Source organism: Amborella trichopoda, chromosome 6 (assembly GCF_054954075.1).
Source record: "Amborella trichopoda isolate Santa Cruz 75 chromosome 6, AtrichopodaSantaCruz75HAP2 v2.0, whole genome shotgun sequence".
NCBI classification, from domain to species: domain Eukaryota; kingdom Viridiplantae; phylum Streptophyta; class Magnoliopsida; order Amborellales; family Amborellaceae; genus Amborella; species Amborella trichopoda.
The window spans coordinates 13945616-13973417 of record NC_142341.1 but is presented as its reverse complement, the minus strand read 5'-3'; the positions used below and the strand labels follow the sequence as shown (position 1 = coordinate 13973417).

Here is a 27802-nt window from a genome sequence, read left to right as displayed (position 1 = left end):
ATGGCCAATTATGTGACACTGCTTTAGACTGTGGAGGTCTACTGGGTCGATCTGAGACTCGGCAGAACATCATTTGGGACTAGCCCTATAAAGTACTCTGATACTTATAGTTATTAGCTTGAGATCTTACTATACCTTTTGTCTGATTTCATAATGATGAGAAAAATCTAATAATTACTCAAAAATAATTTAAATATTTATTGTGAATTTTAGAGAATTTTGGAAATTTTATTTGCTAAAAAAAATAAGGGTTTTCATATTGTTTAGTTCAAATTTCACTTTAGTCCTGACCTGATAGTATCGTGTGGAGTCCCAGTGGCCATAGGGCTGTCACATGGCACCTCACACCTCACTCTAGGATCGCCGCTCAGCTAGGCACTGATCCCCTAGGAGGGGGACTAGATTAGCATTTGGTTGCTTGTTTTAAAAGGGGTCGTATTATGGTGTCTTGTTATATATTGTTATATAATGTTATAAATTAAGGCCCCCCTTTATATCATATGTATTAATTAACTAACACATGGGTCATGCATGGCATGTGTGAGTTTTAATTAATTTATTTATTTGATATTAAAGAGAAAATGTATGTTTAAATTTGAGTTGAAAAATATCTTCACACACATGTGTGAATGAGACATTATCTTTAAATTGATTGGTTTGAAATTTTAGATCTACAAAACGATTAGCTTTGATAAAGAAGAATATCTCCACATGTGCGAGCCTTGTTAATTACTTCTTTGCCTTTTAGCCTTTGTGGTTATCTACTCTAATACATTATTAAAAAAACTAAGGGTATTTTTATAAGGCCATATTGGATACAATTGAAACAAAAACATGGGCCAAGGACAAAATGGTAAAGTGGCATAACTTAGGGTTAGGGTGAGTGATAATAGTGTGAAATCCCATCCCTTCATCCTAATGGTTGGACGGGGATGGGTGGCTAGGTACATTAGCCTCTCATGTGCCTTTGGATTAGTGCATCAAGGGTGTTGATTGAATCCAGAGTTACACCCATGTTATAAAAGCACATCATGATATCTCAAACCCTAACTATCTCAACTCTTAAATCATTTTGGAAAATTTTTGCTCCCCTCCTTCTTCTAAGGTTTTGTGAGAGAAAATTGAAGAGAGAGAGCTTTTAGAGTTCCATTAATGGCGATCTTGATGGTGGTCCTCGTTTCTTATGCTTAAGTTCATAGTGTGCATTTATCAAGGTAAACTCAATTGAATTTTTTTTTCTCATAAGATCACATATTTAGCATCTATAGTTGCTGGAGTTTTGAATTTAGAAAAGTTTCATTGATTTTCGAATCCCCATTTGATCATCTTTTTCATCACGCTTATTCATAGTGTGGTCCTTCATGAGTTATAGCCTATAGGCATGAGAATCATCATGCATAGTATCCATTAATTACTTTGCTCAAACCCATCAAATCATTTAGTCTCAAAGTGTCACTCCATTTTCAAAACGTTTTCATCACTGTTTTAACTGTGGGGGTTCATAATCTTTCCATACAATACTGTTTTGAGGGACCACCGTGTGTTGTTTGACCATAACTCTATTGTTCTTTATCCGATTCGATTCAAACCTTTTGCATTCTGTTTTGGATGATAATGACAGTGTGTTTAGATTTTAAGAAGTGATTATAAGGTGTGTAATTTTTTCGTATTTTGATTAGACACTCTTGTAAGATTGAACCACTTTTGTACAATCCGAAGGGACAAAATTAAGTCCTTATAGGGCCCGACTGCGTGGCCCTGACACAAGGGGTTCGAAACATGGGTTCCCTATTTTAATTTGGAATTCTAATTCCTTGTTTTGTTTATTTTATTCTTTAGAATTTTGTTTAGAATAGTTGCATGATGTATTTAAGCTTTGAGACATAGTTTATGTAATTTGTGCTATGAAAGTGTAATTTATAAGCTAGTCTTACTTTATATGTAATTGCCCCATATGAGGTTGGTATTTGAGTTTATTTACCGTGATTATACAAGGCTAGAAATGGTTGTAATTGTTATGTAAAAAGATTGTAACTTATTTACTTAGCTTGGTTTTTAGCTAGTAGCTTATTGAAGGTGTCCATTTTGCCTTATTTTTCGGCTTGGAATTTTGCTCTAGTATTTGTATCCACTTCATAGTGTTGGTATTTTTTTCAATTAGTGTGTCTCAAAATATGATTTAAGAGCTTAGCCCATGTAAAAAAAAGAGAAGTCCTAAAGCCTGTTGTGGCTGCCATTTGCTTAAATCTAGCTGATGTCTGAAATGTGGTTATGTTCACAAACACCCACGTAAATCCAAGCATATTGTTTAAGAGAGAGCATCGGTCTTACTATTGTGGAGTGCTCTTAGGGTTGAGGATTACATAGGGTGCTTATCTTAAGGCTGCTCAGGTCCCAACCACCCTGTCTTCTAAGAGCTGAGTACCCCTTGCAACTTTAACTTCAGTTTTGGGGGTTCTAAAATTTTGAAATGTTTTTTTGGGCAAAGCAATAGTTATGTACAATCGGTGTGAAAATGAGCGACCAGCGGTGGATAGAAATCAATGGGATAAAGCTAGAAAATTTCGCACCCAAAAAGAGATGAAAGGTGTTAGGAAAATGAATCGTAAACAAAAATCTAAATTACAAGGCAAATGAGATCAAATAAATAAAGCATGAAATCATGAACTAATGAGGAACTGATGCAAAACAGGGAGCACTAATGGCGAGAGATGGGCCTTGGAAGGGTTTTTAGGTCCTCTATTGACTGCAGCACAGACCATTAGACTTTCGTAATAACACTTCACATCGCAGATGACTTTTCAACGTTCGCAAGATCTGAGTGCGCCAGGATGCTTCTTGATTCTTCTTGCTCTCTGGAACTTGGATTCTACTCCATGGGCTTTTGAGAGAGGATTCTATTGTTTGACAGCTCAACAGCCCCCAGTGGGTGCCAAACTGTTTACAGCTAAAGCTTCGTTGATGTGATAATACATCAGACTCTAATTTGCTATAAACTAAGTTAACAAGATATGGAGTCCTAACAAATTCCAGTCTAAAGATAATCCAACCTCATAGACAGATCAAATTTTATATAGACCATCAGTAGCACTGGTTCCGGATCACATTGAAATCAAAAGAGAACGAGAAATAACTATATTAATCTAAATAAAGTTAATTCTTGTGCCTCATGACCGAGTGATGGGCCATAGAAATACGATTTATGTATGAGCTTGATAACTAAAAGCCCTATACAAGATGGTTAGGGACAATAGAGGATATTGGCCTAAATACCTGATTCACATAACTTTCTTATAACATGTGCATATACAGTCGCAATTCATGGGAAACTGCTCTTCTAAGGATCCACTGGATAAAGCTATGCACAAGCTCCTAGAGAGGAACCCCCCCAACATTTGTGTGCATGTCTTCTAAGGGCACTTGAAATCTACTTATGCGTTCGGATTCATAGTCGTAAATTGGTTTGACTTTGATAGGCTACGATCATAAGCCCTTGATTATATACAGTTGGTCAAAATTTATTGGGTCATTATCAGAATGTGGCTTTGGATTTCAGGTCTAGCTGAGTGGATCGCTCTGTTTTGTAATTTGACTCCAAAAATCTTATTTTCCTTGTAAATATTTTTAATCAACAATAAAATAATTTATTTTGATGGGAAATAATTAAAATGATTTTTGTGGATTTATGAGAATTTTTTTAGGAAAAAAAATCAATTTTTCAAATTTTTTTGAATAAAATAACAAATAAAGACAACCCCCGGCCACCCACACGGGACACCCAAATAACCAATGGTTATCCATGCATGGGATTGGGAGGTCCTACCTCCCCATGTGGAAATGACGTGGGGGGTAACGTCACCCCCTCATGATGACCCCCATGTCCTTTGTAATGTTATTCATTATACTTAAGGGCATTATATTATGCCAATTTTGTGAAATATTATTTTTTGTAAAAGATTAATGTTAGCACATGTTTAATTGCTAAAGCAAGTGGTTTGTGCACATGTGTAGATGACTCTAGAAGGGGTATAGGGTTTATAATTATAAGCCTAACCTTAATGGAATAATGGCAAATGTGCAATTAACCACCTAGCTTATATGTCATGATTTCATTAGCCTCACATGCTCTTATTAAATGGATGGAACTTTTGATATTCCTCTTTTGCTAGAATTTTTTTCAAATTACCATAAGAGTATGCACTCCATCTTAGTTTTAGTTTTATTAAATATAAAAAGTATGGGAATTTTAATAACCAGGGAAATTTGAATGAATTAAAGGAGTATAAAAAATTTTAAATTGATACCACACATCTTGATGGCATGATAGATGATGGTGGGCATGGATCATGCCTCTCTTTATAGCCCTTTGTAGATGATATGAAGAGCCAAGTTTCATTCATCTAGAAGTATCATTACACTTGAGGATTAAGAAGCCATAAGTACCCCATTGAGCCTCTTTTTCACTTCACGTAAGTTTATTTTTACAAACTCCCTCCAAAAGTGGCACACCCCTCTCTCTCCTCTCTCCTTTTGTGTTATGCACGACCAAGCTCTTCTTCTTCTTTCTTTCTCTCTCTAAATGCTCCTATATGTTGGGGTGAGAGAAGAGCTCTATTGAAGGTCTCATACCACTCCATTAATGGTGATCTAAAGCTCAAAATTCAAGCCATATATAATCTAGCCTTCAAGAATTGAGTAAGGTCTTTCAATTTCCATTGATTTGTTTAGTTAATCTTTGCTATAAATTCTCAATTACATCAATATTTCTTCCCCTTCTGATGATTAGATATTTGCTTCCTTGAATCATCATTAATCTCTCTTGATCCATGTAGTTTAAGGCTTTATTCATGCACATTTTGACATAGTTTTTCCATAAGCTTTCACCTTAGAGTTTTTGGAGTATTTTTTGGTTGAAATTTCTATGAGTAATTCATGTTCATGTCAGTCATTTAGATCATCTTCTTGACCTATTAAATTATTGATTTAATAAGAAGAGACTATGCCTTTTTTTATGAGCCAAATTGTGAACTCAATTAAACCGTTTTGTGTTTAAAGAGCTGGATCTCTCCCACGAATTTCTCACTTGTTTTGGATCTTTGAATATCTTTAATCCTTCCATATTTGAAGTGTGTATTATTCATTATTCACAAAGTCGCCCGATCCAACCACTAATTGTCCTGTTAGATCGAAATCGGTCACTGGTCGGTTCCGATTTTGGGCGGTTAGGGTGATCAACCGGTATTTTAAAAAAGAAAATTAAAAAATATATATAAATTTTTAAAAATAAAGAATTTGATTTGTAATGTATTTTTTTAATATTCTTTGCATTATTGTAAAATAGCACTTGGAAAATATAAAACGGGTTAAAATCCATTTTTTTCATTAATTTTCAACTTCATTTGAATGTGTTTTGTTTTAATCATTCTTTATATGCTTTTTATATTTTAGTAAATTTTCTTGTATTTCTTTTATTTCTTTTCAATACTTTTTTGATCGCGCCGATTAGAGCGGTTGAATCGCTAGGTTTACCGGTTAGGCCTTTTAAATTGCTTCCAGCCCATGTCCGGTTTATTGTTCTAGTTCGATTTTGCAAACACTGATATCAATAGATGCTTGGCTTCCACTTTCTTAAGATGTTGAATTAACTCGATTTTGTGATAGGTCATCACATGTCACTTATTGGCACATAGCTAAGACCCAATGTTGTAAACCAGACACCCGAGAGCGCTGATTGGCTTCCCATAGTCATGTTGCATTTCACACTTGAGTATATATATGTTAATATAATGGATATTCATTGATACACAATTTTTTTGTGCAAGTTTGAGTAGTCTTGATCTTGAAAATGCATATTATACATGTGTAGTTTAATGATCTCTTTCTGTAACTTGTTTTATTGATATGCAAGGGACCCCACTTGAGTTGTATCCTATCAATTGAGTGTATTTAGAAATTAGTAGCCCATTGTTATAATAGTGTCCTTGCTGTAATTTGTATTTTCGAGTTATAATTGCAAGTGTATTGTAAAATGTTCAAGTTGTATTAGCTTGTTTTCTACTATATTGTACTTCAAGTCAAGAAAATTAGTTTCTATACAGTTTCAAGTGGTATCAGATCCAAGCTCTAAGAGAGTCCCTTAATCTTTCAAATTTAACCTAAATTGTGATTTAGGAAATGCATAATGTAAAGAGTCTCAGGTTTCTTTGAAGAGACTCCGTGTCTATTTATAATATGAATATACAAAATTGTCATTTATAAACAAGTTACAAATGAGAAAATATAGAAATCAATCACAGCACCTAAACTATACTCACAACTTCCTATACTATACCCAGATTTACCATAAATATAAGATATTGTATCTATCCTTACCATATATACAGATTACAATATATACTTTCCATAGTAACCTAACAACGATATATACTTTCCTTTCACACTCCCCCTCAAACTAAAGAGGCTATGAGAGAGAGCAGCTGGAGGTTGAACATTAATTCTGAAAACGAACAGTTGGATCTTTGGGTGTACAACATGACCATTAAATGTAATGGTTGCCATACTCAAATTGCTTGATCAACAAGCAGAGAAAGCAGTAGTGGATCTACAAGCCTCATGAATAGATGGTCTCAGGAACTCAGGGCCATATCATAGTAGGCTCAATTAATCAGATAGAAATTCCAGACAAAGTAGTCGAGACAACTGAGAGAAACAAAATAGTCAAGACAACTGAGATAACAAAATGACAATTGCAAGAGCCAACAAAACTCGGTGTGGATCCGAGATGGATTCAGCAGCTCGCAGACCAGAATAGATATGATCGAGTAACATGATAATAAACTCGATCAAACAACACGAAGATGAACTCAGAAAATCTACTCTCTTTTTTTACAAATTTTTAGAGGGGTTTTCTAACAGATCTAATTGGGACTTAGTGAATGGCTGATTTTTCAAAAAGGTTGATCTTTAGAAGGGCAAAAAAGTTGATCTTCAGACTTTTCATTGGGTCAAGCAAGAAACAATAGAGACCACCAACAATTGCAAGACCAAATGAACATAGTGAATCACCAAGAAACAATTGTGACCACCAATACCTTTCCTTTAAGATATATGCCTTTTTCAAAGAAACCCACTTTTTGATTAAAATAAGGGTTTTGGTGATGAAAATCAGGGTTTTGGAGGTGAAGGTTGTGTTGACGAGAAGGGTTTTGGAAATGGAAATTGTTATCCAAGGAATGAGAATAGGTTTTATGGGAATGGCAATCGGGCATTCGATGGAGACAGAGAGAGGGGATGGCAATGGAGGCCAAGTGGTCGCATGAAGAGAAGACCTGAAGACAAATCACAAGCAGGGGTAGAAAAATCCATAGAAGGGCATGTTGCAAGGGACTACTTGAGCATATGGTACAACATAATCAGCAACTGCCTGTTAAATCAAAGCATGTAAAGCCACCGCACCTTGATCGCAACAACAGAACAAAAATGTCCTTGAACCTCGCAACAACAAATAGAATAGCAATGCCTCTGTAACACAATTGGCAGTAGGACAATGCAATCTTCAATAATATGTTGAGCTTTGAGTTGGAGACAAAAGAATATACGCCACTTATCTCTTACAACTCAGTCGGACAATCCTAGAGAGACAGTGGATCTGAGAAATTACTAAGAAAAATTCTAGAAAGAAAAACACATCAGAGAGTTGAAAAACTTCTAGAAAGAAAAACATATCAGAGAGTTGAAAAAATTCTAGAAAGAAAAACATATCAAAGAGTTGAAAATGACTCGATAGAAAAACAGATCCGAGAGTTGAAACACGACTCGACAGAAGTTGCACCGAATGGGTGAGCAACAGACTTGTCTTGAAAATCGGCGACAATGATTTAGAGACGAGGAATGGATATGGCTAAGATGAATCTAGCTGTGATACCATGTGAAGAGTCTCAGGTTTCTCTGAAGAGACTCCGTGTCTATTTAATCATGGGGGCCAAAGTTAATTTGCCAAGGTTTTAAGGGATGATAGTTCTAATGACATAAAGATCATGATTGAAAATTGCCAGATTTGGTCACTATTTTTAACATGGTAATAATAGCTTATTTCTTTTATATAATATTATGATCTTCTGTGATATTTTATGTTTTTGAATGTCGCTTCATATGGAAAATGTCTCATGTTCAATAATACATAATTTGAGAGTTATTGATAACTTAATGGTGTGTGAAATATTTGTATATGAATTTTATACTTTTGTGTGTGGAGGTTTTGAGCTATCAACACATCTGATCTTGAGTTAGGGCCAAATTATCATTTCGTGGAATTGTGTCTAGTTTCATATAAAAAGAGGTTCATGGTAAAATTCCTCATATTTTAAAAGATATGATCATTTAATCAGATATATCTCAACTTGTATGTTTTGCTACATAATGTAAAATTTGATCCTCTGAGACACAAGATGTTTGTCTCCTTTTGATTGAGAATTTTGTATTTAACCTTGAATGTAATTTATCCCATTTTGAGTATATTTTAATTAAGAAGAAGTATCATAGTAAATATTTAATAGATTTAAAGTTATGGCCCTAAGATTAAATGGTGCTCAACCCGAAAAACCACAAAAACTGCATAAGCAACATTTTAAGTGTAAGTAAGATATGAGTATCACACACTCTAGTGTAATCCAACTGCAGAGCATCAGTTGTTAGAAATTTTAAGGCTTCATAAAATGTATTAGATCAGTGGGAGGGTTGAATAAACCCCACTGGATCATGAGTGCAAGGCTTGATACTTGAAATTTGATTTTTGGTCAAGATCCGGTTTATATCCGGAAAGTGTTCGATGACGTTCTCAACAAGGCCAAATACACATAAGAATGGATTGGATCATGAACATAGTTATGAACAAAGAAAGAAAATCTGAAAGGAAATCATGGATCAAGAGCAAAGGCTTGGCACTCCACAGTTCAATCACTAAAAGATCGCAAGATATAATTTAAAAGATCGCAAGATATACTTTCTTACCTTAACTATGCATGACTCTACTATTTTAAGGATTCATTGTTTTAAGGGAAACAAACTTGAATTCATGACTTCTTATGGTTATTGCTTGGTAGATTATCTTGGCATGCTATATGTTGATTATTACCTGGAAAGCAATGACTAGTCACATAAGCTATAAACTTAAAAAAGTCAATATACCCATACTGTGATATTCAAGAACTTTTGTAGTACTCGTTGTATGAGATGATGACACAAGCCACGCATGTCTTGATTCTAGGTCTTTGATTCAAGTACTAAAGCATTGAATATGACAAATTCAAGTGAATAACATACGTGTGAGCCATGTGAATTATGTGAATATTATGTGGAATGTGGAATGATTATTCTTTATGGTCTATTTGTGACATGAGAGTTTATGAGATGGATTCATAATGTGTTGTTTGCGTCGTGTGATTGACTAGTCCTCATGTCAATTCGTGCCTCATGTCTTATCCTTTTGTGCTTTTCAAGATGCCAAGATAATGAAGTCAAAGATTGTGTTCTCATATTGTGGTTATTTGGTGATGCTAAGGTCCTGACACTATGTATTTATATGCGTGAGATTTATTTGGGGATTGTGGTGATGTATGGCACATAAGGCTCATTGGTCATGAAAAGAGTTTTATCCATGAAAAAAAAAATGTCTATAAAAGTTGTGTGGTTTTTCTATTTGAAGAATAGTCAACAATTATACCAAATGGATTTGAGATAATTGAGACCAACGCAAACAGGATTGGTATTTTGAAAATTTTGTTTTTCTAAATAAAGCCCTCTTAATCTCAAATGTATGAGCACAATTGAATATGGGAAATCACAGGAAACGATTTTGCCCTCATGAATTTATTTCTCTCATTATGTTGTTTTTCAACAAGGGCGATGTTAAGATACATTCCACATCATTGTTATTATGGTTGTATACTCGAAGAGGCTTCCTTGGCAAAGATGGATTAAAAAATATTGTATTTCCAAATTATTTTCAAAAGATTTAAGAGCAACAATCTTGTTTATTTGAGTGGGAGCATTTATGATGAGTTAAATTGTAAAACTATTTTGAAGAGGGAAAACTTTGTCTTGAATTTAGAAAAATTTATCTCAACCAATTTCAAATAAGAGTGTTTTAGAAAAGGCATTATATGATAAGAATTTGTGATAGAAACCAAGGGAGTTTTTGGCCTCTTCTTTGAAGTTGAACTTTTCATAAAACACTTGAGCCTTTTTTTTTTTCTGCTACACTATAAGTATTTGTGACTTTGATATTGTGTCATATTGAAAAACATGAGTCGCTTGAAGAAATGCCCCTTATGAAAGTTGTTAGGCACTCCTATGTTATAATCTTAATTTTCAATGGTTGATAATAGGGACATATGCATAGAAGCCTCAGACGTATACATTTCTCGTGCCTTTATTGATTTGTTATTGTTTACTTCCACATTGGTGATCCACTAGGTAGCCTCTACCGGTCTCTTGAAAGGGAGCTAGTAGGCCCTTCAGTGGATTGCATTCATGAATTATTTGAGAATGTTTAAATTGGGATGAGAGACCTTATATAGGGCTGCATATTTATGTGTGGATGATGATATAACTATGTGATATAAGAATTCCTCATATCGTGGACTTGTCATAATGGTAGTGACAGCCTATAGAATATACCTTGGGCAAATGATATAATTGGTTATTTTAATTGAATTGCCAAAGATGACATATAAGAAAAATCGATTGAATATTATTAAGTACTACATTCCACGAGGTTTTTGTCCTAGATGTTCCAAACCTTAAATATGCTTGATTTCTTGGTTTCCTATTGAGCGAACTTCTTTGATTATGGGGTAAGACTTATAATCGGTATATGATGACATCTACTTCTCATGGAAAGTGAGTATGTTATTCATGAGAAATTAAAGGAATTGAATTATAAGTAAATTGTACAGTGCAAAGAATCAATGTCTCATAGGTGAAAAATCCAAGCATAAATCCTACATCTTACGATTGAATATTATTAAGTCCTACATTTCATGAGGTTTTGTCCTAGATGTTCGAAACCTTAAATATGCTTGGTTGCACAGTTTCCTATTGGTTGAAACTCTTTGATTGTGGGGTAGGACTAATATAATCGGTCTATGATAATATCTACTTCCAATCAAAACCGAGTATGTTATTAATGAGAAGTTAAAGGAATTGATTTATAAGTAACTTGCACATCTCTAAGAACCGGTGTCTCATAGCTGAAAAATCCAAGCATAAATCCTACATCTTAAGTCTCGACAATGTCTTGTTTTACTACTAGTTTATGACTAAGGAAGGTATGAGTACAATGCATGAGTATAAGAGAATACGATTATGAGAATGGATAGCTGTATGAGAATTTGTGAGAACATTTATATAAGAATTTGGCATGGGCATGTCATGAGCATATGCATGTTTACATGAGAATTAGTGGGTTTGTGAACCTGAGCATGATTGTTCATATAGACACGTTCATGTGTATAAAAGTTTGTATAAGAACAAAAAGATAGAGAGGCATGAGAATATATGTGGATTTCCAAGGAGATCCAGATGATCTTAAAGATCTCTTTTCATGTATGGTAGTGGTGCCATCTCATGGTTGTCTAAGAAACAAAATTTTAGTTGCATTATCAACTATGGCGTCCGAACTCATTGTATGTTGCATAGAGGTTAAGGAAGCTTCATGGATTAATAAGTTCTTTAATCAATCTAAGATACCCATCTTTAAGATGTGAGACTATGAGAATAATGTGTTACAACCAAGCGAACATATATAATTCTAAGAACATTGGGACCAAGAGTCATGGAATCCTGATTTAAGTCATTAGGAGCATTTATATAAGGGAAGTATCGAAAGGATAGAGGGTGTTACCTCTTAGTTAGGGTAAGTTGTTACGTTTGTGCCTCATGACTGAGTGATGGGGCAGTGCTATACTATTTATGTATGAGCTTGATTACTAAAAGCCTTGTACGAGATAGTTAGGGTCAATAGAGGACATTGGCATAAATCCTTGACTCATAAAATTTTCTCATAGCATGCATATATAGTCACACTGCATAGGAAGCCACTCTTCCAGAGAACCATTGGATGGATATGCACATGTACCAAGAGATGAATGCCCAGACAATGCGTGTGCATATATTCTAGGTGGTGCGTTGAATTCAACTTATACTTGGAGATTCAGAGTCATACATCGGTTTGACTTTGATAAGCTAAGATCATGCGCCCCTGATTATACAATGTGGGTTATGAGTCTGTTGAGTTATTCATGAAGATGGCTTTAGATTCTGGGTTTAGAAGAGTGGAGTACTTCGTTTTGTAATTCGACTCCATATATCATAATTTTCCTTGTAAATATTTTTTAATTAATTTCGAGATAATTTATTTTGATGGAAAATCATTAAAAAGATTTTTTAAAATTATGAAAAAGATTTAGATTTTTCTGGGCAAGAATATTTTTTTCCAAAATTGTTTGAATACAATGACAAATAAGGACAATCCCCTAGGACCCACAAGACCCACACGAGACACCCAAATGGCAAATAAGTATCCACACATGGACTTGGGGGGTCCCACACCCATAAGTCAAATTACCATATATGGGCGGAATTTTTTAGTTTTCCTTTTTGCTAGAACATTTGTCAAATTACTATAAAGGTATATAAATGTGTTTAAATCCATGCAACACATCTTGATGGCATGATGGTGGATGGTAGGCTAGGATCATGCATCTATTTGTAGAATTTAGTAGATGACATTGATGGCCAAGATTCATTCATCTAGAAACATCTCTACACTCGAGGGTGAAGAAGCTATAAATACCCCCTTGAGCTTCTTTTTCACTTTACATGAGTTCATTTTTAAAAACTCCCTCCAAAAGTGACACAACCCTCTCTCTCCTCTCTCCTTTTGTGTTGCATATGCCCAAGTGCTTCCTCTTCTTTCTTTCTCTCTCTAAATGCATTTACACGTTGGGGGTGAGAGAACAGCTCCATTGAATGTCTCATACCACTCCATTAATGGTGATCCAAAGCTCAAAATTCAAGTCATAAATGATCTAGCCTTCAAATCTTCAAGAATTGAGTAACGTCTTTCAATTTCTATTGATTTGTTTAGTTCATCCTTGCTATAAATTCTCAATTACAACATTTCTTCCTCTTTTGATGATTAGATCTTTGTTTCCTTGAATTATCATTAATCTATCTTGATCAATGTAGTTTAAGGCTTCATCTATGCACATTTTGACATAGTTTTTCTATTAGCTTTCTCTTTTATTTTTTTGTGTATTTGTTGCTAATATTTCTCTGAGTTTTTCATGTTTATATAGTCACGTAGATCATCTTTTTGACCTCTTAAAATGTTTATTTTATAAGAAGAGACTATGCTCTTTTTTTTCCCTTTTTTTTTTTCTTTTTGTGAACTCAATTGAACTGGCTTTTTGTTTAAAGAGCTAAATCTCTCCCATGAACTTCCCACTTGTTTTGGATCTTTGAATCTCTACAAATCTTTCTATATTTGAAGTGTGTTTTAGTAGATACTTTATTAAGATGATGAATTAACCCAATTTTGTGATATTCCATCACATCTCACTCATTGGCACATAGTTAAGACCCAAGGCCGTAAACTGGGCATTCAAGAGCTCCAATTGGCTTTCCATGATTATGTTGCATTTTACATTTGAGCGTATGCATGTTAATATAATGGATATCATGTTATAATGAGTTTATGAGTTCACTGATATACAATTGTGTTATGCAAGTTTGAGTAGTGCTGATTTAGAAAATGCATACTATACATGTGTAGTTTGATGATCTCCTTTTGTAACTTGTTTTGTTGATATGCAAGGGACCCCACTTGAGTTGTATCTTCTCAATTGAGTGTATTTGGAAGTCAATACCTCACAACTGTTATAACAATGACCTTGCTATAATTTGTATTTTTTAGTTGTAATTATAAAAAATTTAAGTTGTATTGGCTTGTTCTCAACTACATTGCAGTTCAAGTCAAGAGAAGTGGTTTCTATATACTTTCAAATGGTATCAGAGCCAAGTTTTACAAGAGTCCCTTAGTCTTTCAAATCTTCTCCTTTTCTAAAACCTTTTCAAGGGCCATGATGCACAAAAGCCACAAGGAGTGAATAAAATCACTTAGAATGAGATAAGCGACGAGCCTATACATGAGGTATCTTATGTAGAAGGAGTGGATAAAATCACTTAGAATGAGATAAGTGATGAGCCTATGCATAAGGTATCTTATGTAGTGGACAAGTATTTGATGGAAAAAATTTATATAAGATTGCAACCTTAAAATGTAGAAAAAAAGCACACCTAAAAAATCCATCAAAAAATTGTTGTTTTAATGGTGAAAAGAGCCCTCTATTTGATCATCTCGACCTAGAGATGCATGAATGTAGGGAAAAAAAGAGATTTCAAAGTACAAAAAATAGTGCATATTGTAATACATTGTCTAGATTATCCATTCTCAAGATTTCTATATGTTTCTAGATCTGCTCAAACTGTACTATTGTTTAAGTTTTAAATTTCATAATTGGATGTGAACTAGTTCTTTGTTAGGTTTATGTGGCCTTTAAAGGCATTATGAGAGATTGTATGAGCATTGTATATGGTGAAACATAAACTCAGTGGGAGTGTAGTCCTCTTGTGGACCAAGCATACTTGACAAATGCAATTTACCAATACTCGGACTAGGCATGACATGCTAGGCCAACCAAGTTAGAAAAGCCCAAGGTACCTGGGCATAGAGATATAACCGATGAGGGTTTAGTGGGTTAGCCCTTAATGAGGTTGGCGTATGCCTGGATGAGAGCTGAGGGATTGTGTGACCTTTGTATGTGATGAATAGTATATAGAGACAACACTAAAACGTCATCGTTGTATCATCACACGACATATACATAGATAGTCGTACTGAGATAGTAAACCACCATTTAGGTGAAGTGTGCACATGTGTGAGATATTACCCCTATGCACCATAGAGTCATGATTGCATCATGGTTTAGCGGATCATGATTTGTTTCTAGGGGAGAACCTGAAATCTACAGACTGGGATTATGTCCCATAGCCAATTGATTGACTTTGATTGTCTCACAAATTAAGGGGCACGCCCCACCTAGCTTACCTCTCTCTATCTCAAATCCTTGCTAGCCTAAGGGGCTACACTCCAACGTAACCCAATATCTCTCTATATTGGGTGGCATGTCTAGACTAGATTAATCTCTCTCTATCTCTCTTGTGGATTATAAAGAAGCTAGATTGATTTGTGATTATTTGGGTAGCAAAAGGATCATCCCTTAGCTAATAGCTTTCTCCCTTCTCTCTTTAATTTCTATCTCTCATAAGCATCAAGCCAAAGGACTTGAATTAGTCTAAAGGATTGAGGCTTTAGGTGGGTGGCTCTAGATCGAGATCAATGTGTATTGATTAAGTTTTACCATAAGAATGAGAAATCATAAGATAGATCAAATATCACGAGCACCATCAGAAGGAAGAGACTCGGCGTGGGGTGTAAGAAGCCCAATTGAGGTAATCTTCGGCACCCTATTTTGTTTCTTGCATATTTATTTACTATGTCTTTTATTCTCAAGCATAGGTTATGTCTTTCCTTAGTTATTAAAAGAAATGTTTTTGACTAACTTCAAGTCCTTGAGATCCTATTGTATTATTTTATTTGAAATTATTATATTATAAAAGGACTACTTGTGAGTGATCTAGGACCGTCAAAAAAATAAAAAGAATTGAAAAAGAAAAAATATCTTTATATACCCCAGCTAGATCACACAACTCCTTCTTTCATTGGCATCAAAGTTATTAATACTTGTTGCTATTAGTGGACTTTTCTCTTAATTTGAGCCAGGATCTTTCATAGAAATAAGATATGGCTGTCTGCACCTTTTGTGGTCAAGTGATACACCTCCGGAATAATTATAGGAATATTCGAACATCGAAAAGGCACGCTACAAAATGGGTATTCTGCGCCATTTTGGAGCAGTAATATGAATAAGATAATAAAGTATTTTTCTATTGAATACTTCAATGATATTTTTTATTTTTTAGAGTATGATCTACTTGCAAAATTTTAGTAAAAGATCCTAGGGGAATTGAAAGTTATGGACTCATAATTGAAGGGTGTTAGTTTTGGCCCTGCAAATTCCAGGAACTATCCCTTAAGTTCCGTGACGTTTCCCATCAATTAGTTATTTTTAGCTGAAATTTGATTATATCCCATAAAATTGAGTCCACTTTCAAACAAAAATAGTTTCATTAAGAAAAATCATGTGGTTTGAATGATATGGTCAATTTATTGAAGGGTGCATAAGTGTTATTTTCTATAACGAAAGTTATCTTAATGACTTGGAAGTCATGATTTTATTTTTATTCTTAACATAATGTTTTATGGTTGACACTAAGTTTTTTGAATTGCATCATGCGTCTAGTTTTTAATAAAATTTATTTGAGAGAGAAATCTCTATGGGAAGAGAGGAATAAAAATTATTGATTGAAGAGAGATCATCTTGAATTTTCAGCAGTTTGGTATATTCTTCATTGAGACATGAATAGCTATATTTATCAAGCCTACTTAACATAGTGATATAAGGCTTGTGAAAACATAGGTGTTACCATTTTGTGTCGACTTTCAAACAAAATTGGTTTGAAAAGAAAGCTTCATGAGGGTAGAGAGAAAAGATAATTTCACTAGATAGTGTTCATCCTGGAATTCTGCAATATGATTAGTTTGTGATGTGAATGTCGCTTATTTATTAATCTGAATAAAAGTATTATTTGGGATTCACACTATTATTTTATGCTTTGGTTTTGAGTCTAGTTTTCAACATAAAATATTTTAGGAAGAAATCCTTTGTTAATTGAGAGAAACAAATATTTCATTGACAGGTGCGATTTTCTGTTTAGAAAATTGTATTGTGACGAGAATGTCACTAAATCATAGACTCACTAAATGGTGTAATTTAGGGATGGAACTAAAAAATATATTACATTTTTAAGTGTATTTTAATACTCAAAAGTATTCAGAGATAAACTCTTTATGAGTTGAAAGATATCATATTTTTATCATGGGTTATTCATGTTCTATTCTGCAGTAAAGTAAAAGATGTGGCATGTTAAAATACATTTTTAGATTCCTCATAATAGAGATCTTTTTAGGGTTCTTTTAAAATTTTTATAGTGTGTCCTGAGTATGGTTTATAATAGTAATACTTGAGAGATATATAATACAGAGTTGACGAGATGTGACACTCTATGTGAAGAGTGTTCGATCTGGGAATAGTAGAAAGAAGAAGCACAATAACTATGAAAGCATCTTAGTTTCTTAAAAATGAAAGGATATATAGAGAGACTTAATGGTAGCATAGAAACTCTAAATATCAATGGGAGAATCGAATTTGTGACATTTGGAATGATAGGTTAAAGAAGTGTATTTCTTTATGGTGTGAGAAAGAGAGATTCCAAGCACCAAAGAGATGAATACTTTGTGACATGTGAAACAGATGACCAATAAATTCTCCATCAATTGCGTGCTCTTCCAAATCACAAAAGCTGATCAATAAGAAAAAACAAAGAATCAAGAAAGCCCAGGTACCATACTACATAGTTTTGAGGTATGAAATCTATCTCAGTTTATATGGCAAGGTTATATAGGGAAAGATGATTCAGTAACCTTTTATTTTATATTTGATATACTTCTTTGGTTACATTTTGGCTATTTGTTTTTTTACATGTATGGAGTGTATGGACACTAGGTGATAGGTGCTAAAAAATTTGAAACAGTCAGTTCGTGGATTCCCTGCGTTTTTGTGCTTCCTTGTGTTTGACTATGAATTACTTAAGATAGTGATACACATGAAGATGTTATTTGATCAACGCCTAAGTATGAAACATGAAAGATGGGTATGGCTCATTCAAATATGTACGCACGAAGGGAGCATTTTGATGGAACTCGGTCTTAGTGACCATCCTCCCAATAATGTCCAGTAATATGATGATGCTACATGTGATGATGATCTCTTAATAAATTATGGATATTTGCCAAAAAGAAGTATTTTTTCAAGTTTTGATAACCATTCTTTAGTCATGTTTTATTTTGGATAAAATTATAACATGATTTTTATGATTTGTTATGTGGCGGTAAACATGTCTAGGTAGGTAATTAAAGGTAAATGCAGTAAAATGATTTTTGACGACTAAGCATGTATCTTAAAATTAAATTGGATGATTTGAGAAACACCTAAGTCTATGAATATAGTTTTGAGAAAACTCCATAGTCTTGTAATGTCCACTAAGTCTTTATGGAAAATCATTTTAAACTACCATACTATTATCTAACTATTGCTTGTGAATGTAGATATACTAAGTAAATAGTCTTTTTTTCTTATTAAAGAGAAAAACATTGAGTCTTGAAGGTATTTATAAACTTGAGAGGAAATTGTCATTTATTCATACATTAGTTTTTAAATACCATATGCATTAACCCATATTTCTAGTTATTTAGAATCATCAATTACCGGATACCTTGAACCCTAGGGAATGTTGTAGGAAAGTCATTTTGTCAAGATTCGTTGGCACATGTTGTGTTGATTAGATAACTTGGTCTATATGGATTTACTACCAAGAAGACTAGTGTAGTTGAACCTTTGTTCAGAATAGTTTTGCATATTATGAAACCAACGGGCATTAAATACTTATTGCATAAAGACTTGTTATACTACATGATATATGCATAAGAATGCCAAGAATGTATGTGTTATATGTGCAATAATTAAGTGGGATAGCCCCAAGATTCTTTTTAGCTGCTTAGATATTCAGATATATAAGTACTTTATCATGAAAGATCGAGAAAAACTAAATATTTTATTGGGAGCACTTGCTAATGTCTGACAAGCCAGTTGGAACAATAGACTATAATGTTGTTCACCCATGGAACCTGAATGTGTGGCACTAGTTGTATGGCTACAGAAGGGAGTATCTTGATTGAAGAACTCTTTTGAGCCCATGAAGATACAACCCTATGTGATGAGGGCACGTGATGATCTTCTGCGACAACAGGTTTATGATTCATGATGCGATATAAAAGATGGACTACGACCACGTTTTGGATGAGATACAAGCAACAATAAGAAAGAGGAGCTGCCTCCATAAATTCTTATGTGAAGGGATTGATGACGAAAGCCATGATTAATGCAATAAGAGATAAAACGTGAAAAATGCTTGAGAGAAAGATTATAATTAGGGGGATGAGAATGTAAAAAAGAGATATTGTAAGGCCTCTAAATGCTAAGTAGGAGATGTTGGGTTTATGTAGGCTTTAAATACCTTATGAGAGCTTGTATGAACATTGTATATAGTAAAACATAAACTCAGTGGGAATGTAGTCCTCTTGTCGACTATACTTGGCAAATGTAATTTGTCGATACTCGGACTAGACTCGACGTACTTGACCAGCCAAGTTGAAAAAACCCAAGGTGTTTAGAGATATAATTGATGAGGGTTTAGTGGGTTAGCTCTTGATGAGGTTAACATATGCTTAGATGAGAGCCGAGGGACTGTGTGACCCTTGTGTGTGATGAATAGTCTATAGAGACAGCACTAAAACCTCATCATCGTATCATCACACGGCATGTATATAAATAGTCGTACATAGAGTAATCTATCATTTAGGGTGAGCGTGTACATGTGCGAGATATTACCCTTATGCATTATAGAGTCATGATTGCATCATGGTCTAGCGCATCATGATCTGTTTTAAAGGGAAACCTGGGATTATGTCCCATAGCCAATTGATTGACTTTGACGGTCTAATCATGAGCACCTACAGTGGACTATAGGTCATGGGAATTACTCGGTCAATTTGAGAAAGCTAGTGTGGACCGGATCTGATTCCTATCAAAATTAATTTAATTTAATTAATTTTATCTTATTTGATTTTTAGAATGTTTATTTGAATTTTTTGATTTTTTAATTTTGTCATTTGGATTTATAAATCAAGAGAAATTCATTTTCCAAAGTCTTAAATAAATTAAAACAATTTATATCCTAAAATCTCAAAATTTATTATTTTTAAAAACATGTGGGACATACCATTACACATGAGGGCACATTTAATAACTTTGTTGGATTGGGTGGGGCCCACAAGAGGCCACAATGGGTGGCGCGCCCCACCCATGTAGAGTAGCCCACTTGCTAAAATATTGTGAGAGGGAACTCATGCTAGTTGGCTTTCTTTTTGTGGAGAGAAATGAAGTTGAAATAAAGGAATGAATTATGTGGTTTTAGAAAATCTTGAGAATCAAGAAGGCTTGATTGATAAATAAAGAATGAATTTTACTATTAGAGAAAGTAAAGAAATATTTTTCTTATTTAATTTATTTGATGAGAATAGGTTTAGGTAGGGGATAATAAGATTTTAGCACATTCCTTAGTATCGTGATGGTGGATCTAAGGAATGGATGATTCACGTCTCTCACCCCACAAGTCTCTTTAGATCAACGGTCAAGATTTGCTCCTACAATTTATAGCAAACCTTAATGCATGAAAATCTATAAAAATGATCATTTCTCTCCCATAATCTCTACACCTTTTATCTATCGAAGATTAAGATCTCTCTAAGGGGCACGCCCCACCCTAAGATAAGATATCTCTCTCTCAAACTAACCTAAGGGGCACGCCCCACAAAGCCTACCTCTCTCTATCTCAAATCCTAGCTAGCCTTCGGGGCCACACCCCAACCTAACCCTTTATCTCTCTATATTGGGTGGCACGTCTAGACTAGATTATCCTCTCTCTCGCTTGTGGATTCTAAAGAAACTAGATTGGCTTGTGATTATTTGGGTAGCTAAGGGATCATCCTGTAGCTAATAACTTTTTTCTTTCTCTCTTTAATTTATATCTCTCATACGCATCAAGCCAAAGGACTTGAATTAGTCTAAACTCTAAAGTATTGAGGCTTTAGGTGGGTGGTTCTAGAACGAGATCAATGTACATTGATTGAGTTTCACTATAAGAAGCAGAAATCAAGAAACAGATCTAAGATCCCGAGTACCATTGGAAGGAAGAGACTCGGCGTGGGGTGTAAGCAGTCCAATTGAGGTAATCTTTGGCACCCTCTTTTATTTCTTACATCTTTATTTATTATGTCTTTTATTCGTAAGTATAGGTTGTATCTTTTCTTTGTTATTGAAAGAAATGCTTTTGAATGACTTCAAGTTCTTGAGATCCTATTTTATTCTTTTTTTTTTTCTTTTAAAATTATTATATTATAAAAAGACTACTTGTGAGTGATCTAGACGGTGAAAAAAATAAAAAGAATTTTGAAAAAAAAAAGGAAAAAATTATTATCTACTCCAACTAAATCACACGAATCCTTCTTTCATTTTTCAGGTTATCATTAAAATTTCAAACAACAAAATGACATCTTTCGATGAGCTTTTGGTGGTGCGCCTTAATTGGATTGTTTCAAGTTGTGAACTTATACAAGTTACAAACCACACCCATATTTGATAGAGATGTTTTGTTTTGCTTTGAGGAAGGAATGATTCATTCCTTAAGAGATGCTTGCATCTCTCTTATGTATTGTTAAAATATCATGCTCGTTTTGTGAACGATGTGATACTTCTCTTTGTAAAATGAGTAAAATATGCGTCTCAATTATTACTCCGTAAGATTTTTTTCCTCAGTGAGATTCTTTGTTACTCTCTCTCTCTGATGCATTTATCTTATTTGAACCCCCCTATAGCGTCGTCTTCATGGAGCACTAGTTCCAAGCCTCAAACACCGAGTTAGGGGAATTTTTTATTTGAAATTTTGCTAAAGGACTTTGACTTACCTTGCAAATGACTTTTAGAAATAATGATTTTTTGATCTCTTAAAAACTCTAGTATGATTATCCATCAATGGATGGTCATATGATAGCAAAATTTTGTCAAATAATATTTTTTTTTTCTTTTCTAAATTGTAGTTAACCAAATGACAATATGGTAAAGAGTTATTTACTCTAAACAGATGTTTGATTGTTATAATTTGAGCCATAAATTGTTATTGTACAGTATGGTTGGTGGCGGGGATAGTGATGGTGAGATGGTATCAATATAGTAGGGCAATGGTCATTGTGGCTATGTGACGGTGTTGGTGGCTGTAGTGAAGCTGATAGACTGGTGACGAAGCAAGGTCAGGGCGGTTAATAGACAGTGGTGGAGTGATGGCAGTAGAGTGCTGGTAGTGGTGGCAGGGTGGTGAGGGCGGTGAAGCGTAGTGGAAGTGGTGGTAGCCTAGCAAGTAGACAATGGTGGAGTTGTGGTAGTAGAGGAGAGGTTGTTGTGGTGGTGGGTAGGGGTGGTAGCAGAGTGGTGATGGTGGTGGTGGCAGAATGGCGTGTGGTATGGTCATTGTGGTGGTGGTGACTAGGTGGCGTTGGTGGCAAGTAGGCGATGGTGGTAGTGGTGCAATGGCAGTAGCAAAGTGGTGGTGGCGGTGGTATGGTGATTGTGGTGGTGGAGGCTAGACAGCGGTGGTGGTGATTATAGATCTACTCAATCTACATTAATTTTGAAGCTTTAAATTTTATAATTAGAGATAAAAATAAATTTTGAGGCCGTCACAAAGATTTTCGGCATTGAAACAACGTATTTCAACACTATTTGACGATGCGTCTTACTTTGATTGTTTAAGGCATCAGTCTTATACAAAGTTACAAACCACACCCTTTATATAATATTTAATTTGGGAGCCTAATTCTAGTTGAGAGTCAATTCAAATTTGCTATTCAAACCTCTCTTGAGGTCTAATTGGTGGTGAGAAATCTTGCAGTAGGTCCAAATTGCAATTTGCTAGAATCAAATGGTGCCTTGAAGTCAATTTCGACAGGGACATTCATTTGCGGCATTTTCTGGCTCCACATCTTCTTCTTTTTTGTATTGATCATGAGATTGATAAATATGATTTTATCTTCTTTTTTTTGTATTGATCATGAGATTGATAAATATGATTTTATCTTCTTCTTTTTTTTGTATTGATCATGAGATTGATAAATATGATTTTAAAGTGTTGGAATCAAATGATGCATATGATTTGAGGTATGTTCCCTTAGTGTATAATTGCTGCTTAAGGAGTATATTATCTCTTCAAGTTTATTTTATTCTAAGGCCTTTTGGTATATGTAAAAATATTTTCACATGAAGTATTTTCATGTGAAAGAACTCTCTCACGTGATTAGATATAGGAGCTTTTTTATACCAATTAATCTCAACACATTTTCACACGTCAATTTATTACCAATTGGTGTGAAAGAACACTCCCACCTAATCATGTAGGTTAGTTCTTTCATGTGAAAATAAATTCACAAAAATATTTTCACCAGAAGGTAATGTACGGGTATACTCTCGGAGCAAAATTTCCATTAATTCCCTTCATAAAATGTTGATTCGAGACATGGAGCACACAACACATGCCTCTCTAGTATTTACACAAAAAATTAGAGTATCTTGAAGTTTTTTTTTAAAAAAAAAAAAAAATTAGAAATAGCTGGGGAGTGCAGATTGAAGCCTTTTTCCTTTGGGTTGGTCCCTAAGCTAAGTACTCATATCCCCAAAATTTTGGTTCTTACAAACCCCACTAAGGTTTTGCTCCAAGAGCAATCCAAATTATGCTGAAATCTTCTCAGATTTCTAGTCTTTGACTTTACTCAATGTGTATGAGTGTGAAATAATACAACTTATTAATGTATGAAGAACCTGGAAACTTACGCAAGGGAAATCAGGGGCTCAACGTTGAATATTCATCCCAAATGCTCTTTTTTATTTGTGTTTCTTGTAAGGGCCATAGTTTATCCACTATTACTAATCCGCCATCTTTTTTTGTTCCTCCACAGGAAAATATCGTTTAGAAAATATTTAGGAAAATAGCGCAGTTTGTATAGAGCCGAGGCAGTAAACAATCAAAATAAAGCACACCTTCAAATAGTGTTGAAAAATGTGGCTTCAATACTTTGAAATTTTTGTAATAGCATTAAAATGTATTTTCATCTTTAATTATAAAATTTAAAGCTTAAAAAATAGCATAGATCGAGCAGATCCATAGAAACTTGAAAATCTTGAAAATTGACGGACCGTAAATGCATTACGAGATGAATTATTTCTAAAACTTGAAATCTATTTTTTTTTCTTATGTCCATGCATATTGATATCGAGATGACAAATTAAGGATATTTGGAAATCAAACAACTTCTAGTGAATTTTTGAGGTAGGCTCTAATTTGTTTGTTTAGAGTTTTCGCTCTATATAAACTTTTTTCTTAAGAAAATTACAGAACCGCAACCCCCTTCCCCCCAAATTGATCTTTGTAGATATTCTATTAATATTTTAAGTATCACATCCTAGATCCAAACATTGTTTCTTCTTGTATTTACTCCCACAAAAAATAAAAAAACTTAACATTAAAAAGTCATTCACCTCTCTCACACTCTCTCTCTCTACCCACCCTCTCTCTCTCTCTCTCTCTCTCTCTCTTTTTCTCTTTATCGGCCCTCTCTCATTCTCTCTCTACCTGTCCCTCTTTTAATCCCACCGTTGTCAAAAATGGTTAGAAAAATGAGGTGGTTATGATACATTGACTAAAACGTGTTGGGTGAGTATGGCCATTAAAAACATTATGAGTGCTTGTAAAATGAAAATATATAATGGAACATGAATTCAGTGGAAGTGTGGTCCCACGTAGACCATACTAAGCAAATGATGTTTGCTAATACTGGACTGTATTTGATGTGCTAGGTCAATCTGGCTGGAAAAAACCTAAGGTACCTGGGCATAAAGATATAACCGATGAGAATATAGTGGGTTAGCCCTTGATGAGGTCGGAGTATGCTCGGATGAGAGCCGAGGGATTGCGTGACCCTTGTATGTGATGGAGGCCTTCAGAAAAAAGGTCAAAGCCTCATCATTTGTACCATCACATGGCATGCACATTGATAGCCGTTTTCGGGAAAGCAAACCACCTTTCAAGGTGAAGTGTGTGCATGTGCGAAAGATACATCATGTGCACCATTGAGCTATGGATTGCATCAGGTCATGATGACTTTGGTTTTGTCTCTAGGGGAAGACCTGAAATCCATATATTGGGACTGCGGCTCCTTGCCCATTAGCTAGACTTTTGTGACCTTCTAATGATCCTCTGTATGGACTGTGGATCATGGGCAATACTGGATTGGTTTGAGAAAGCATGTGTGGTTCCTAATTCGTAGTTAGACATGGAGTACCCCATGCATATTTATTCATAAACCATATGGATCATTTTCCCATCAAAGTTTTTTTATTTTGTTTATTTTAATAATATATTATTTTTAGAATTGCTATTTGAATTTTTCTAATTCGCTGAATATTTTTTATCAAGTTTAAATTTATAAAAACAAATATATTGATTTTATAATGATTTAAATATTTAAATAATGATTTTGTGTTTTTCTAAAAATATAAAAATAATATAATTGCATGGGAGACCTAATAGATCTTTTGAGCTCACCATTTCATATTGGGTGGGGCCCATTACGTGCCCCAATAGGTAGCTCGGTCCACCTAAAGAAACTTTCTATTTTGTGGAGATCAAGTTTTAAGCTTGAGAGAGAAGTTTGTATTGTTTGAAGTAAGCTTGAGCCTTGAGGAAATTCTGAATGATATTTTAGTATGTATAGGAAGGCTTATGCATAAAATAAAAAATAATAACATTATAATATATTAATTTCTTATTTGAATTAATTGATAGGAAAATGGTTTGGGAAATGGGGAATAATGGTCTGGCACCTTTCATAGGATGTTGATTGCCCGTTTATGGAATTGAGAACTCAAATCTCTCACCCCACAAGTCACCCAAGATTAATGGTGCATATTCAATCTTATATGAGCGACAAGCTAAGGAAAATCCTAAGAAACTCTAATCTTGATTAAGCATTATTAAAAATGGATTGTCTCTACCCAAAATCTTTACACCTTATATTTTTCTCTATCTATCTCTCTTAACCTACCAAAATGGGTATGCCCCACATAGAATATCACTCTCTTTTAAAAAAGTTTCTCTCTCTTCGCTCTCTCGTGATAGCCCAAAGGGAACACGCCCCACTCTCTCATCCTTGAGATCTCTCTTTCTCTTCTACATTGTGAAAGAACCTAAGGGGTTTAGGTTATTGAGAGTTGTTATCTCTCTCATGGTCTCTCTCCTATGATCTCTCATCTCTCATTAGGGTTTGACTATAGGGTTGTAGTAGAAAAAAGAAGCATCTCTCTAACTAAGTTTCTAATGAGATTTATCTAGGGTTTGAGTTTTGTGATAATAGGGGTTCATGTTCTGTTGGTGTGGCTTGTTCAATCTTGCTTTCCAAGTTGAGATCAAAGGTTAACTATTAGATCCCACACTATCAGAAGGTAGTGACTCAGTGTGGGGTGTAAGAAGCCCGGCTGAAGTAATATCCAGAACCCTCTTTTACTTCTTTCGTATTATAGTTGTTGTGTCTTTTATTTCCTAGCATAGTTTTGTCTTTTCTTTTGTTAATGCAAAATGAGGTTTGAATGGCTTCAAGTTCTTGAGATCCTATTGTTTTGTTTTATTTTATTTTATTTGAAGTTATTATATTGTAAAAGGACTACTTGTGAGTGATCTATGCCATGAAGAATATAAAAAGAATTGAAAAAGAAAGAAAAGTAATTATTATATACTACTGGCTAGATCACACGAGTCCGTCTTTCAAAAAAGACTTGTATACAATGAGACTATTTACATTTTATATAAAGTGGTCACAATTATGTACAACTTAGCTTGGGTGTGTTACAAAGTTCAAGAAAATTTACAATGAAGTTTGAGTGTGGTAAATAGAATAAACGCAGCCATCTAATTTCACATCCAATGGTCATAATTAATCGTGATCAATTTGTGCCAAAGATAAATGGTCTCATTGTATCCTTTTTCGACTAAATATGTTATATAATTGTTTGAACTTTGAATAGGATGTGTACAAAAGTTGCATTTTGACATGACTATAAATTGATATTTATCCAAAAAAAAATATCAAGAGAGAAGAAATAGTTTATCCTCACAGTTGAGTATGGGGTGACATGAGAAAGCTGTAGTCATGCAATTTTATTGCGAATGTATGGGATGGAAAATAGTGGAGAAAGTGCCATGCATACTTTCTATCAAGATTTTTTTAAAAAAAAGGGGAAAATATTTCTTTACTTCCTATTTTTAACTTCCATATTTCATGAGATCTAATAATTAAAAATATTAATTGTAAGCAAAAAGTCTCCATCTTTTCTATCTTACAACCCCTTAGACCATAATTTATGACCCAAACAAACACTAAAAAGTCGCCCTATCTAAACTTGATCTCTCTCTAAAACTCTATCCCTCTCTCATATCACCATCTCTCTCTCTCTCAAAACTCCATTTCTCTCTCTAAACCCCAAACTTCATCTCTCTCTCCAATAGGGTTTTAGAGAGAGAAATGGAGTTTTGAGAGAGAGAGATGGTGATATGAGAGAGGGATAGAGTTTTAGAGAGAGATTAAGTTTAGATAGGGTGACTTTTTAGTGTTTGTTTGGGTCATAAATTATGGTCTAAGGGGTTGTAAGATAGAAAATATTGAGACCTTTTGCTTACAAGTAATATTTTCAACTCTTATGTTTTATGAGACATGGAAGTTAAAAATAGGGAGTAAGGTAATATTTTCCCTAAAAAAAATGATCTATTGAATCGGATTGCC

At 34.3% G+C, this 27802-nt stretch overlaps 1 long non-coding RNA gene across 1 annotated transcript in view; it reads left to right on the top strand.

The window, feature by feature from the left end:
• The window catches only part of LOC148781616 (uncharacterized), a 61769-nt gene extending 40130 nt beyond the window's left edge, over window positions 1-21639 (top strand). Inside the window, exons 2-3 of the long non-coding RNA XR_016057500.1 lie at window positions 21014-21150; window positions 21442-21639. This is a non-coding gene — a long non-coding RNA (uncharacterized LOC148781616). The remainder of the gene's footprint in view (window positions 1-21013; window positions 21151-21441) is intronic.
• The last annotated feature ends 6163 nt before the right edge of the window (window positions 21640-27802 follow it).